Raw genomic sequence first — 13,684 nt, forward strand, 5'->3', positions numbered from 1 at the left:
ACCCGCCCCTCCTCCACCTCTCAGCCTCCAGGCGTTGCCATGGCAGCCGCGGACCAGCTGCGGCTCTCTGCCCCAGCCCCCGGAGCCCCTGTGCCCCTGAGGTGGAGCTCCCAGGCCGGTTGGGGGCAGCAAGTGCGTTTGGTGACCAGGGTAAGCAGGCTGTGGCGGAACCAGGTGGGGGAACCAGGATAGAAACCCAGGCAGTCTTAGCTCCTAGACCCTCAACACATCCTCTGGCCCCCTCTGTGTGATCTCGCATGGCAGAGCATGAGTTCCCTTCAGCAGGCCCCCCTGGTCCGCTACAGGACACCCAACCCTATGCTGGGCCCTGCAGCATGAAGGTCCTGCTTGAGTCTCTGCTTCAAGGACTCAGAATAAGGAGCTATCAAAACCAGGAACCTGGCCAAACCAGGGGACAAACTCTGAGTCTGTCTCATCCAGTCCGGAGAAGAGAAAGCCTTTTAGTCAGAGAAGTCCAGACCAAGGGGCTGTGAGCATCGCTTCAAAGCTTCAAGTCCATAGATTTTATCAAATTCCAGCAGCGTGGGCTAGGAGTTAGAAACACATCATGGGTCATAAATTCAAATGCATACCAGGGCTAGAAAGGTAATGAAAGTCATGAAAACAAGTCAAGTGAACAAGTTGGCAAATCAGCCCCATCTAAAAGGGGCACTGCCTCTTGACTCCTGCCCTTTGTGTTCTCAGACACCTGCTGTCTCTAGTCTTCTAGTTGGGTGCCATTGGCTAAGTCATTTAACATCAAGTCTCAGTTTCTCCATCTGTATAACAGGAAGGAAATTTTGGCTTTATTTCACAGAGTGAAATTTTGTGGAGATCAAACACATTGTATGTAGAAAGTATTTTGTGAGCTGTAACGTTATAAGGTGGAGGGAGAACAAACAGGAGGTTGACTGAACATCTAAGGTACATCTGCTCCATGATCTATGAATTCTGACAGCATTCCTCTGAGGCAGGGCTTAGCATCCCTCTTGTACAGGAGATGAGAATGCCCTTCAAGGAGTGTGCTGACTTATCCGAGGTCACAAGCTTGTACATGATGGAGCCAGATTTAGAATTTAGGTCTCTCTGACTTCTGAGACCAGGCTCTTGCACCAATTTGACAAAGTGTGGCTTGGGTCCCAAGCCAACCATCACTAAGATGATTTCAGGTGGATCCCAGATGAACATTTTAAAAATAATTATATAGTTTGTTATTTTACATTTTTGAGGAGGCTTATTGATACTACAGAAGTTCTAAATTTCACACAGCCAGGCTGTAGTAGGCTGAATAATGGCCACACAAAGATATAGGGACCTAATCCCTAGAACCTATAGATGTTACCTTATTTGGGAAAAGGATCTTTGCAGATGTGATTAAGGATGTTGAGATGAGGAGGCCATCCAAGATTATCCTAGTGGGCACTAGATACCATCACAAATAGCAGAAGGAGATTAGACAGACACACAGAGAACATGACAAGCCAGTGCAACTGTGGAGGCAGAGACTGAAGTGATACAGCCACCAGAAGGTAGAAGAGCCTATGGAGGGAGCATGGCCCTCTCAACGCCTTAATTTTAGCCCAGTAAGACTAATGTTGAACTTCTGGCCTATAGAATGATGAGAGAATACATTTCTATTGTTTTAAGCTACTTGCTTGGTGAAATTAGTTCTAGCAGACACAGGAAAAAAAAAATACACAGATCTGCATGACTTAAAATTCATGCTCCAAACTAGTTCACCCATCTCTTTTGTTAAAGAAACTTATTATTTTAAACAAACCTTTATATTTACAGAAAATAAATGTAAATCTTTGATTTACAGACTACAGAGATTTCCCAGAGCACAGAGTTTCCATATACCCCTCCCTCAGTCTCCCATATTGTTAACATCTTAAATGACTGTGGTGCATTTGTCACAGCTAAGAAACCAACCTTGGTACCTTCCTATTAACTAAACTCTACACTTTCCTTGGATGTCACTAGCTTTTCCACTAACATCCATGTTTGTTCCAGGGTCCCATCCAAGATATTACATTTAGTCGATATGTCTTCTGGGTCTTCTCTGACCTAGAACAGTTTCTCAGACTTTCCTTCTTTTTGATGACCTTGTCAGTTTTGTCAGAGGAGTACTGGTGAGGTGTTTTATAGAGTACCCCTCAATTTGGACTTCTCTGGTTCACCTGGGGTTATAGGTTTTGGTGAAGGATACCACCGAGGTAATGTACTTCTCGTGACATGTCAGGGGTACATGCTGTCAACATGACTTGATCACCTTTAGTACCTGGCCAAGGTAGTGTTTAGCAAATTTCTCCCTTGTGAAGTTACTTGGTTTTCCTCTCTTTCTACTCTTTGGGAGCAAGTCACTAAGTGCAGCCCACACTCAAGGGAGGAATTAAAGTCCACAGCCTGGAAGGGATAAATTATTTGGAATTCTTCTATAAGGAAGATGTATCTATTCTCCCCAATTTATTTATTTATTCAGTCATTTATTTACATCAGTATGGACTCGTGGATATTTAGTTTACATTTTGGGCTATAATCCAGTACTATGTTATTTCTTTTCTTCCTCAAATTGTTCTAGCTTTGGCCATTGGGGGCTCTTTCAGGTTGTCTCTTGAGTCTCTTTGAAACTAATTGTCTTGCATCTTGGTTGTACTGAGATGATTTCAAGTGGAACCCAGATGAACATTTTTTGAAGAGTTGTATGTTTACATTATCAGACTTCGGAAAACATATAACCAGCATGTCAAATCGGTGATTTCACAAATAGCACTGAGGACAAGGCTAATGTAGTGATGATTGTATTAAGTGTGTCAATTCACAGAGAGGTATTAAGTCAAAACTGGTATTGATGGTACAGGGGTATGGAGGAAGTTGTTAAGCTGATTAGGGAATGACTCAAGTTCGAGAACTCTGTACTAGGGCAGAAGCAAACCTCAAATGCAAGCAAAGGATGGTAACTATGAGGATTATGAGCAGCCTCTCTGGGACACACCTACACACAATCCATTTCCTGGGGCCCTGCGGCCAACCCGACCTTCAGTGCAGATGTGTGCTGATGTTGATAATGGTGGAACTGTGCATGCCCAGGCCCGGGAGGGATGGGTGCTGCACTGTGTTTGTTTCCTGAGCGAGTTGTGTGGGTGGCTTGCTGCTCAGCACCATTCCCTGCTAATGAGCTTGGAGCCTTTGGCCTAACCAACATGTTCTGTGTCACAGGCCTGACATGTGATGTTTCCCAAGAAGAAGTGCCAGGAAGCCTCATTATTTTTACTTTTTCTCCTTGTCTCATCCTTGATTTGAGACAGGTAGAAAGACATGATGGAGTCAGCGGTCAGAATGCAGTCTAGCTCAGAGTCTTGTCTGGGGTCTCCGGGCCAGTCCCCCGGCCCCACCGAGGATGCTCAGAATGAAATTGGAGCATTTGGCTTGCCCCACTCTGCATAATCCTGAGTCCTGACCCATGCCCTGAATCTGCCACCTGGCTGAGCAGTGAAAACCTAGAAACTCTGGTCTGATCTGAAATAGGAAGCCCTTCAAAAAAGAAGTCTTTTCATTTCCCACCTTCTAAACTGTGGGTGGCTGTAGGCTGGTGTGTGCTCAGGCCTCTAAATCCTCTATAGTGCCTTCCCAGGGAGCTCTAAAGTCAGATGAAGTGGGTTAGAATCCTAATTCTTCCTGATTAACAGACAAGTGGCATAGCCTCTCATCTATAAAAGGAAGATCGTAATAGTACCCATAGGTCACAGACTTAATTAATGCAAATTAAACGAGACAATGTATGTAAAGTGCTTTAGCACAGTGCCTGGCCCAGAGTAAGTGCTCAATTAACTTGTTCATTTGTTTAGCAATTATTAATGTCTACTGTATGCCAGGCACTGTACTGGGTGCCAGGGACATCAGGGAAAACAAGAAAAAAAGAAACTAGAAAATAAATAAGGTGAAGTATATAAAGCCAAGTCCTTTGTACAGTACTTGCACATAAGAAGTACAGAGAAATGTTCATAATTATTATTTTTTTTAAATAGGCTTCACCCAACGCAGAGCCCAATGTGGGACTTGAACTCACAACCCTGAGATAAAGAGTTGGATGCTTAACTGACTGAGCCACCCAGGCACCCTGAAATGTTAATTATTAATCATAAAATGATATATTATGATGAATGAGTAAAGGAAATAAGTAGGGTAATGTAACAATAACTGAAAGAAAGCCCCTGAGACAGGTAGGTCAGGAAAGGTCCTCTAAAGAAATGATATTGGAACTGAGACTTATGAGATGAACAGATACTCAGTCTTTCCAAGAGTCAGCTGCAGACCCTTCCAGTTAGCAGGAACAGCTTGTATAAAGACCCTGAGCTTGAGAAGAGCTTGGAGAGTAGAAGGAAAAGCAAGGAGGCCAGTGTGGATAGGGCATAATGACGGGGCAGTAGGCTATGCTCAGAAGTTAGGATTTTATTCAGTGTGATGAAAAGCCACTGAGAGCTTAAACAAGACAGTAACAAAATCTGATTTCTGATTAAAAGTTAACTCTGGCTTCTGTAGAGAGAATAGATGAAAAGGGAAGAGTAGGAGAAACAGTCAGAACAACAATTAAGAGGCTGTGAGAGTCATCCAGACCAGAGATGCTGCTGCTTTGAACTAGGTTATAGATCAGCAGTGTCCTGTGACTTCCTGGGATGATGGAAATATTCTACATCTATGCTCATATGGTAGCCACTAACAACCTATGGCTCTTGGAATGTGGCTAGTGCAGCTGAGGAACTGAACTTTTAATTTCATGTTATTTTAATTAAAATGTACATAGCCTTGTGCAGCTGGTGGCTACCATATTGGATAGTACAGGAAATGAACAGTATGTTAAATATATTTAGGAGCAAGAAAGGACTTGTGATGGTTGGGGGATGGAGAGTAAAAGAAAGAGTTGAATTAAGGAAGATGCCCTACAGTACTATTTGGGAACTGGGTGGAACTACCATTTACTGATTTGGGGAAGAGAAGGCTCTGCGGAGATGTCAAGAGTTTTGTTTTGCACAAGAGGAATTTGTTGGAACTACTGTTGGAACATTCAAGAAGAGATATCAAGTAGAAAGCGGGATGTACAAATGTTTGTCGTCGTCATCATCATCATCATCATCATCATCATCTTTAGGTTCCAGGGATACTAGCCTGTTGGCTACTTAGGAGGTAGGGAGCTCAGAAAGAGGGCTAGGAACTCTACACTGAGAATTTCCTTCACCTTGTCTTGGTCAATGTGTCAACTATCCACCTAGCCAGACTTCCCTAGAGTTTGAAACCCCTATGTGATCTCTAGCTCCTCCTCCTCCTCCCTCTTCTCTCCAGATATTGAGCCCAGTGGCTTCTTTCTTTCTCTCATGCAGCCTCATATCTTTAAAGACATCTATGTACTGATAACTCCCAAATGCATATGTCCAGCCCAGACTCTCCCCTAAATGCCAGACTCATAAATCCAACTTTCCACCTGACATCTCCACTTGAATGTCAAACAGGCATCTCAAATTTGCCATGTCTAAATGTGAATTCCTGAAATTCTCCCCAAAACTTGCTCCTCCTATGGCCTCTCCCATCACAACTAATGGCAATTCCTTCCTTCATTTGCTCAGGCCAAAAGTTTTGGAGTCTTCCTTAATTCCTCTCTTTCATACTTCTTATCTGGTCTATCAGCAAATCCTGCAGGTTCGATTATATTTATCTTAAATTCAACGCTTTTTTTTTTCTTTACCACCTTTGCTGCCATCATCCTGGGACAAGCACTAGCCTATTTCACGTGGTTGACGGCAATAGCCTGCTAGGACTCCCTGCTTCTACCTCTGGCTCCACTTCAGCTCTCCCCCATGCTGCAGTTCAAACCCCCCAGTGGCTCCCATTTCATTCAGAAAGAAAGCACCAAATTACTTTTTGCCTCCTTCACAATACATGACTTGGCCTAACCTCTACATTCCTGCCTGCTCACTCTGCTCCAGCATCTTTGCTGTTCCTGGGCCAGGCCCCTATGCTTCAGCTGTAGGGGCCGTGCAATGGCTGCGCACTGACTGTGCACCCCTGCCCCCGCTGCCAGGAAAGATCTTCCCCGTGTATGGCTCATTCCTTCACCTCTCTCAAAAGTCACCTGAGCACCACCAAAAACATTCCACACTCACATTTCATATGCCCCTTCTCACCTTTTTATTTCTCCACAGCACTTTCGTTATCTTTTTCACGCATTTTAAGGATTATCTGTTTCCCCTACTAGAATGCACATTTCAAGAGGGCAGACATTTTCGTGGTTTTTTTCTTTCACTGCAGCATTCCCAGTGTTTATGTGACACACAGTAGGTGCTCAATAAATAGATGGCAAATGACTGAAAAATCGTAAAGAGCCTCCTTACCCAACAGTGGGGATATGAGGGAATCGAGAAATACGCATGCTCGCCAGCCCACAGAATTCTGAGGCGGGTAACCGTTACCGTTGCCGAAGGTAAGCCAGGAGGGCGGCCCGACCCCACGTGACGCCTTCCTCGCCCTTCCCCACACCGGAACGTTTCAGTCCCGGAACCTCGGTTCGCGGGTCCCGGCGCGAGGGCACTTCCGGTGCCGCTCTTCTCTCGCCAGTGAAGAGAACTGCCAAGTCAGTTCCGGCAGAGAGAGAGGTGAGAAACGCCGCGAGGCCGTCTGTCCCGGGGCCCTCCAGGCCCTCCGGCCTCGGGCCGGCAGGTGAACTGGGGGGCCCAGGGACAGGTCGCTGTCTCTGACCTGCAGAGACCCAGCGCCGTCGCCGCGGCTGTCCCCTGGCTGGGCCCAGGCCTTGAAGCAGCCGCGAACCTCTCCCCACCCCCACCCCCACTTCGGCGCCGATGGCGGCGGCCTCTTGGAGGAGCCCAGACCTCGCCGGCCGCCCACTTTCCTGGCCCAACTCTGCGGGGCCTACGCGAAACACCCGCCCAGCCAGCGGGGACGCGGCGCCTTTGGACGTCGGGCGTGGCGGGGCGAGAAGAATGGAGGCCACTCGGATGCCGCGCGGCAGGGCCGTTGGGGCCTTCGAGGGCCCGAGAAGGCGGGTCTACGTGGACGCGAGCTCTGCCACCCTTGGGCCTCGGAGTCCCACAGATGCGGGCCGTGGGATGACCGCTTCGTCCCAGTTGGACGAAACCTCACCTCCGGACAATGGACAGAGGCCCTAACGGGCCCGGAAGGTGAGCGAAGCCCCAGTCCACGACGGGTGAAACGGTTAACGGGCCCTAAGGCGGTTGGTCTTCGTTCTACCAGACGTTGATATTGGAAGATAGAAATGGGAGAATTCCGCACCGCATTTGACCAATAGGAAGGCCACCGTTTGGGAAGATTTTACTGGCCGTTTATAGAAGGCCTGTGTATATAATATGAAAAAGCTGCTCTCAACTTACCCCCCAACCTTTCAAAAGAAAACTGTTGCTAAGTCTGGGCTTTCTACATGTAAAGAGGTTGCCGACATATGATAAAGTAGAGTTAGAAAATCACATGTCTTGTAAATGCCTATTTGGTTTTTTAAAAATCGTAGACAAGAAATGTCTTTTGGAAATGACTTTTTTGAAATGGAATGGTCAGACCACCTCTAGAAGCGACATCAGGAGCGAGCGACACACGTCCACGTCTGTTCAGTGGGTAAGAGGACATGAAGTAGAAGACCTTGAGGAAGAAAAGAAGGTTCTGTGCCAGACTGGTCATATTTAGAAGACATTTTCATATTATAACCATTTTTTTGTGTGTGCTTTTTATTCCTCAGCTACTGTATAGTTAACAATGCTAAGTACTTTTTTGAAATCTCTAGTCTTTCTAGATGTTCTTAAGTGCCTGGTATGTTAAAAATAGAGGTAGTAAAAAGACATTCTGTAAATACCTTTTTGTTAAAATTCATAATGAAATACTGTTTAATTTTGGGGAATGGCCAAACCACCTCATTGAGCAGTAGGCATTGTGTTTGTGCACTGGTTCAGAGGAGGAGAGAGGAGAAGGAAGTACCAAGAGCTCTGCCAGTGTGTTCATAGTGAGGCAAGATTCACCATTGTCCTTTGTGTTCCTGCATTTTGTATTACTTAAGTGTGTATAGTGTATATACTGGACAAGTGAGTCCTAATTTTCAGCATCTAGTCTTTCTAGATGTTAAAGAGGTTGCCAGTGTATGACAAAAACAGAGTTAGTAAACTAATACATTTTGTATATTTTGTGTTAAAATTCCTAGAAAGATTGTCTTCTGAAAATTTGAGCATTATAGCCCATTGAGTTGATGGAGGGAGAGAAGAGAAGGGTTTGTCTTCGGCTAGAATGTTCCTATTTTGAAGACACTTTCACGTTATAACTGTTACATGTATGCAGTTTATTCAAGACTGCTATGTATATAGTGGACAAATTAAGTCCTTATTTGAAACATCTAGTCCTGTCTAGATGTTTAGAAGTGCCCAACGTATGTTAAATGTAGAGGTAGTAAAATGTCACTTTGTAAATATCTTTTTGCTAAAATTCATAGGAAATTGTATTGGGAATGGAATTGTTAAACCACTTCTGAGCACTCTTCAGTGGCTGGAGGAAGTGGAAGGGAAAGAATTGCAAAAGGTAATATGCTGGTGTGTTAATACTTGGACATTTTCAGACAAAATCATTTTTTTGTATGTTAACATGCATTTTGTTTTGCTGTGTATATAGTGTACATAATGGACAAATGAGTCCTAGTTTTGCAACTTCTAGTCTCTAAATGTTAAAGAAGTTGCTAGTGTATGACAAAGTAGTAAAATTAGCACATTTTGTACACGTGTTGAAACTCAAAGCTTTTCTTCTGTAAATGATTTTTGAATATGAATTTGTTCAACCACCTCTAAGCATTACACATGCCTATACTTGTCCACTGGATTAGTGGTGGAGAGAAGGAAGTGAGGGAGGGAATAGTTTAGGCCAGAATGGTCAGATTTAGAAGATACCTCAGATTATACCCATTGTTAGGTGTGTGCAATTTTATTTAACAGTGCTTTGTACATAGTGAACAACTAAGTCCTTATATGAAATATCTAGTCTTTCTAGATATTTAGAAATGCTTGATGTACTTAAAAGTAGAAGTAGAGTAATGCTTCTTGTAAATAGCTTTTAAAAACTGATGGGAAATACTATTTTTGGAAATGGAATTGCTAACTCACCTCTCTGAACAGTATGCTTACTTGTTCATTGGTTTGTGGGAGGTGGGAGGGAAGAAATTGCAAAAGATGTTTTGCTAGTGTGTGCTAGGAAATTTCAGCTTATCCATTGCCCTATATGTTATGCGCATTTAACTTGACTGTATATATTGTAAATATACTGGACAAATGGGTCCTAATTTTATAATATCTAGTCTCTAGATATTAAAGAGGTTGCCAATGTATGACAAAAGTAGAGTTAGTAAACTAACACATTTTGTACACTTTGTGTTAAAATTCATTGAAAGGCTGTCTTCTGAAAAGAACTTTTAGAGATGACATTGTAGTCACATCTAAGTGACACATGTGCCTATCTGTACCCACCCAGTGGGTTGGTGGTGGAGAGGAGCTGTGAGAAATAAAGGGTTCTAGACTAGAATGTTCCTACGCAGAAGACACTTTCAGATATAACCCATTGTTACATGTGTGTAGTTTATTCAACACTACTGTGTATATAGTGGACAAACTTAAGTCCTTATTTGAAACATCTAGCCTTTCTAGATGTTTAGAAGTGCACAAAGTATGTTAAAAGTAGAGGTAGAAAAATAACACATTTTGTAGATATCCTTTTGTTAAAATTCATGTGAAATATTGTCTTTTTGAAAATGGAATGATCAAAATGATCAAACCACCTCTCAGCAGTACACATTATATAATAGTTGTGCTGGTTCAGGGAGGAAGAAGAAAGCGCAAAGGGCTGTATACCAGTATGTTTATAGTTAGGCAGGATTAAACCATTGTCCCCTATGTCTGCATTCGCATTGGGTTTTACTTAGCTATGTATATAGTGTATATAAAGGACAAAGGAGTCCTAATTTACAACATCTAGTCTTCCTAGATGTTAAAAGAGGTTGCCAGTGTATGACAAAAGTAGTTAGTAAACAAATACATTGTATACACTTTGTGTTTAAATTAGTAGGAAAGACTTCTGAAAACAACTAGAGGAAGTGAAATTGTTAAAATCCCCTCTAAGCATTACAGATGCTTATACTTTCCACTGGGTTGATAAGAGGTGAAAACAGGAAGGTCTAGGCCAGAATGTTCCTTCAGTCCTACTATGTATGTAGTGGGCAAATTTTGAAACATCTAGTCTTCTAGATGTTTGAAAGTGAACAATATGTTAGAAGTAGAGAATTAACAACACCCTTTAAGTTCTGTTAATTTACAGGAATGGTTGTATTTGGGGAATGGAAGTGTTAAACTTGATGTCTTGGAGAGTATTCACTGTGGGGAGTGGGGGGGTGGGGGGAAATGAGAGAAGGGTTCTGTGCCCACGAGTCTTTAAGACAAATTCAGATTGTCTAACTGTTATTATGTATGTGCATTTTAGTTAATATTGCTGTGTTAAAGGATAAAACAAGTCCTAATGCCCAAAGTGTATTAAAAGTAGAAGTAGTAAAATAATCCCTTTATAAGTGCCCTTTTGTTAGTTTTTAGGAAGGACTGTTCTGGGAGTGTCTGTTAATCTGCCTCTTGGAGCTAGATGTAGTCCTATACTTAGTCATTGAAATGGTGGAGGGAGCAGAGGAGGGGTGAAGGGAAGGGCTTTTTGCTAGTATCTCCACATCTAGAAGACAGTTTTAGGTCATAAACATAAGTCTATATGTGCATTTTTATAAAGTACCTGTGTTTGTTGTGGACAAGTTCATTATTTTGTAACATCTAAGCTTTTTGGATGTCCTGAGATGACAATGTATGATACAATGTACAGCTACTGAATTAGCCAATTTCTAAGTTTTTGTTGTTGTAATTGATAGGAAGGAAGCATCTTGGGCATGGAAGTGTTAGGCTGTCTCTGAGAAATGTATGTCAGGACTTACTCATTAGACTGGCAGCAGAGGGGCAGAAGGAAGTATAGTGGGAGAGATGCATGTGGATGTGTTCATATCTATATTCTAGTGATAATTGTTAATGTGTGTGCATCTCTTTGGCTGTACTATAGGAATACATTAAGTGATTCAGTGGAAACATACCTCCTTGCTAATATTTGAATAGTATAGATTGGATAATGAATTCTTTTAGAAGCATTATACTTTGTGTACTCTGTTACTTTATGTCTCATTTTTAATTGAACATTAAGGGAATGCAGTATTTTAATTGTAGCTCTGCCAATATCTTTATCTAGAGGCCTGTTAACATTTTTGTCGCCAAGAAAGGCAGGATTACATTTTTTTCTTTCAGATGGTGTTGGTGTAGTGTATTCTTGGTTATCAAAATACTCATAGTTTTGGGACTTTGAAATGGTAAAATTCATGGTGTGTAAAAAAAGCATGATACATAACTACGATCTTAATTACATTAAAATGCTTAGTTGTGTAGATACATGGGACCTAGAAGTCAAACTGTAAACTGCTTGTGATTATGGATGACTTTGTTCTTTGCTTCTTGTGTTTATTCAGTTTCCTTTTATGCACATGTTAACTTTAAAAAAATAAAAATTTTTAAAACCTACATGGAGTCTCCATTGCTTGTAAAGTCAGCACACTGCCGGAAGGTACAGTGTTTGCACCTTTCAGGCCTAGGCTCTGAAGTAACTGAAGTTTCATGTCTTATGACAGCTTCCTCCATCACTCAGACAGTAGCCCACCTCGGTGCCCTGCTGTTCTTCCAGGTAACCTCACACTTCGGTGGTTCCAACTTTGCTCAAACTGTTTATTCTGCCTGTAGTAAGTACCCTTCCCACATTTTTCACTTAGCAGAATCATTCATTGCCCAACCCAATATTTTTTAACAACTAAGCAATTATTTTATTTTAGAGTGTGTGAGTGGAGGAGAGGGACAGAGGGAGAGAGAAAATCTTAAGCAGGCTTCATGCTCAACGCGGAGCTCGATGCTGGGCTTGATCCCATGACCCTGGGACCATGACCTGTGCCAATATCAAGAGTCAGACGCTCAACCAACTGAGCCAGCCAATTGAGTTGGGCCCCCAAACTCAATTTTTAATTTATATGCTCAGTCTTTCCACAAGGACCTGACACCCCAGAATTAAAGTGCGAGAACCAAATGTCAGAAGTTAGGCCATTTCCCTTGCAGCCGCTACTTGTGCCTCATATGTGGAACCCACTTGTACCTTCACTATTACATGAAAGTCCACTGGACTGAGCTTACATAATGCCTGACATATGGTGGGGGCTTAGGAAATGACTGCTGAATATAAAGGGGACCAAAGCTCAGCTTTTCAGACTAGCATGGTGTCACTGCTAATAGGCACTGGTTGAGTAGTCGGGCCTCCCCAGGCCATAGCTGACCAAACCGGACAGTGCTGGTCAGATGTAGCACCACCCCCAAATCAGGCACAGAAAACATTCCTAATGGAATACCCGAAGGAATCTTACTCCCAACTTTGAAGTGGGGCTCAAGAGATGGGTCTCCAAATGTGGGAAGGAGTGTTTCTAGTGTTTCCTTGTTGGTATAACCCAAGTGGGCTTGGAACCAGAAGGAGGCAGGTAGAGGAGACCCTTCCCGTTGCTTTCTCAGGATCAGGCCTGGACCCCATTCTCTGTTGATGTCCCTGTGAGACAGGTGTTAGCTGACTGATATGGGACTCAGGAAGACACATGTCTCAAATGCCTGGCCTGGCCTAGGAGACCCAGGTGCACTTGGACTAATCCAAGTCTGCCAGCCCCAAATCCACCAGAGCTAACGCTAAAAGCTGAGGCTTTCCTCTGCCATTTAATGTGGATTCACCCATAAAGGTTTCCAGACAGGGAAGGCTCATAAAAAGCTGAGACGAAGTTAGGTCGCAGGCAGTCCTGAACCTCCAGGGTGAAGCTACCCTCAGTGGACAGAAAAAGGAAAGTCCAGAGGGGACAAGCCCCACTCACACCTCATAGCTAGCAATATGTATTGCCAGGGGAGGAGCACTACATAGGGAGTCAGAGGCCTCTGTTCTTTTCCAAGCTCTCTCACTAACTGGGGGATACTGGCCAGTTGATCCCATTTAGGTCTCAGTCTCCTCATCTGTAAATGAGGGTTCTGGCTGGTTGAGGAGGTATGCCTCTCCAGATCAATTACTGGGCCTTCCAAAACCATAGATTTATTCAGTGCCAGAGTCAGGGCCATTCTCTACCAAATACTATTCTCTACTAAAAGGAACCAGGGTCCTTAGAGAAATGGCTAATTCCAGGATTACATTGAGGGAAGTACAAGATCATCCTGGAATATCCTATTGTGGCAAAAATAAGTGTTCAGAGAATGTGTCAAAAAGATTGTATCAAAACACAGAATGATATAGTAACAGGTTTTAACACATTGCATAATATAGGAAGCCATGAGTCCAATACTGATATAAATAAATGAGTGAATAAATGAAAAGTATAATAAGGAAGGGGATATTTACATAGTTCCATATGTCCTCACAAAATCCCTATCAAAACAATATGACATAATCAACAGAATGAAAAGGCAATCTGTGGAATGAAGAACATATTTGCAAATCATGTATCTGAAAAGGGGTTAATATCTAGAATATATCAGAAACTCTAACA

This window comes from Felis catus, chromosome A3 (assembly GCF_018350175.1).
Source record: "Felis catus isolate Fca126 chromosome A3, F.catus_Fca126_mat1.0, whole genome shotgun sequence".
Taxonomy (NCBI): Eukaryota; Metazoa; Chordata; class Mammalia; order Carnivora; family Felidae; genus Felis; species Felis catus.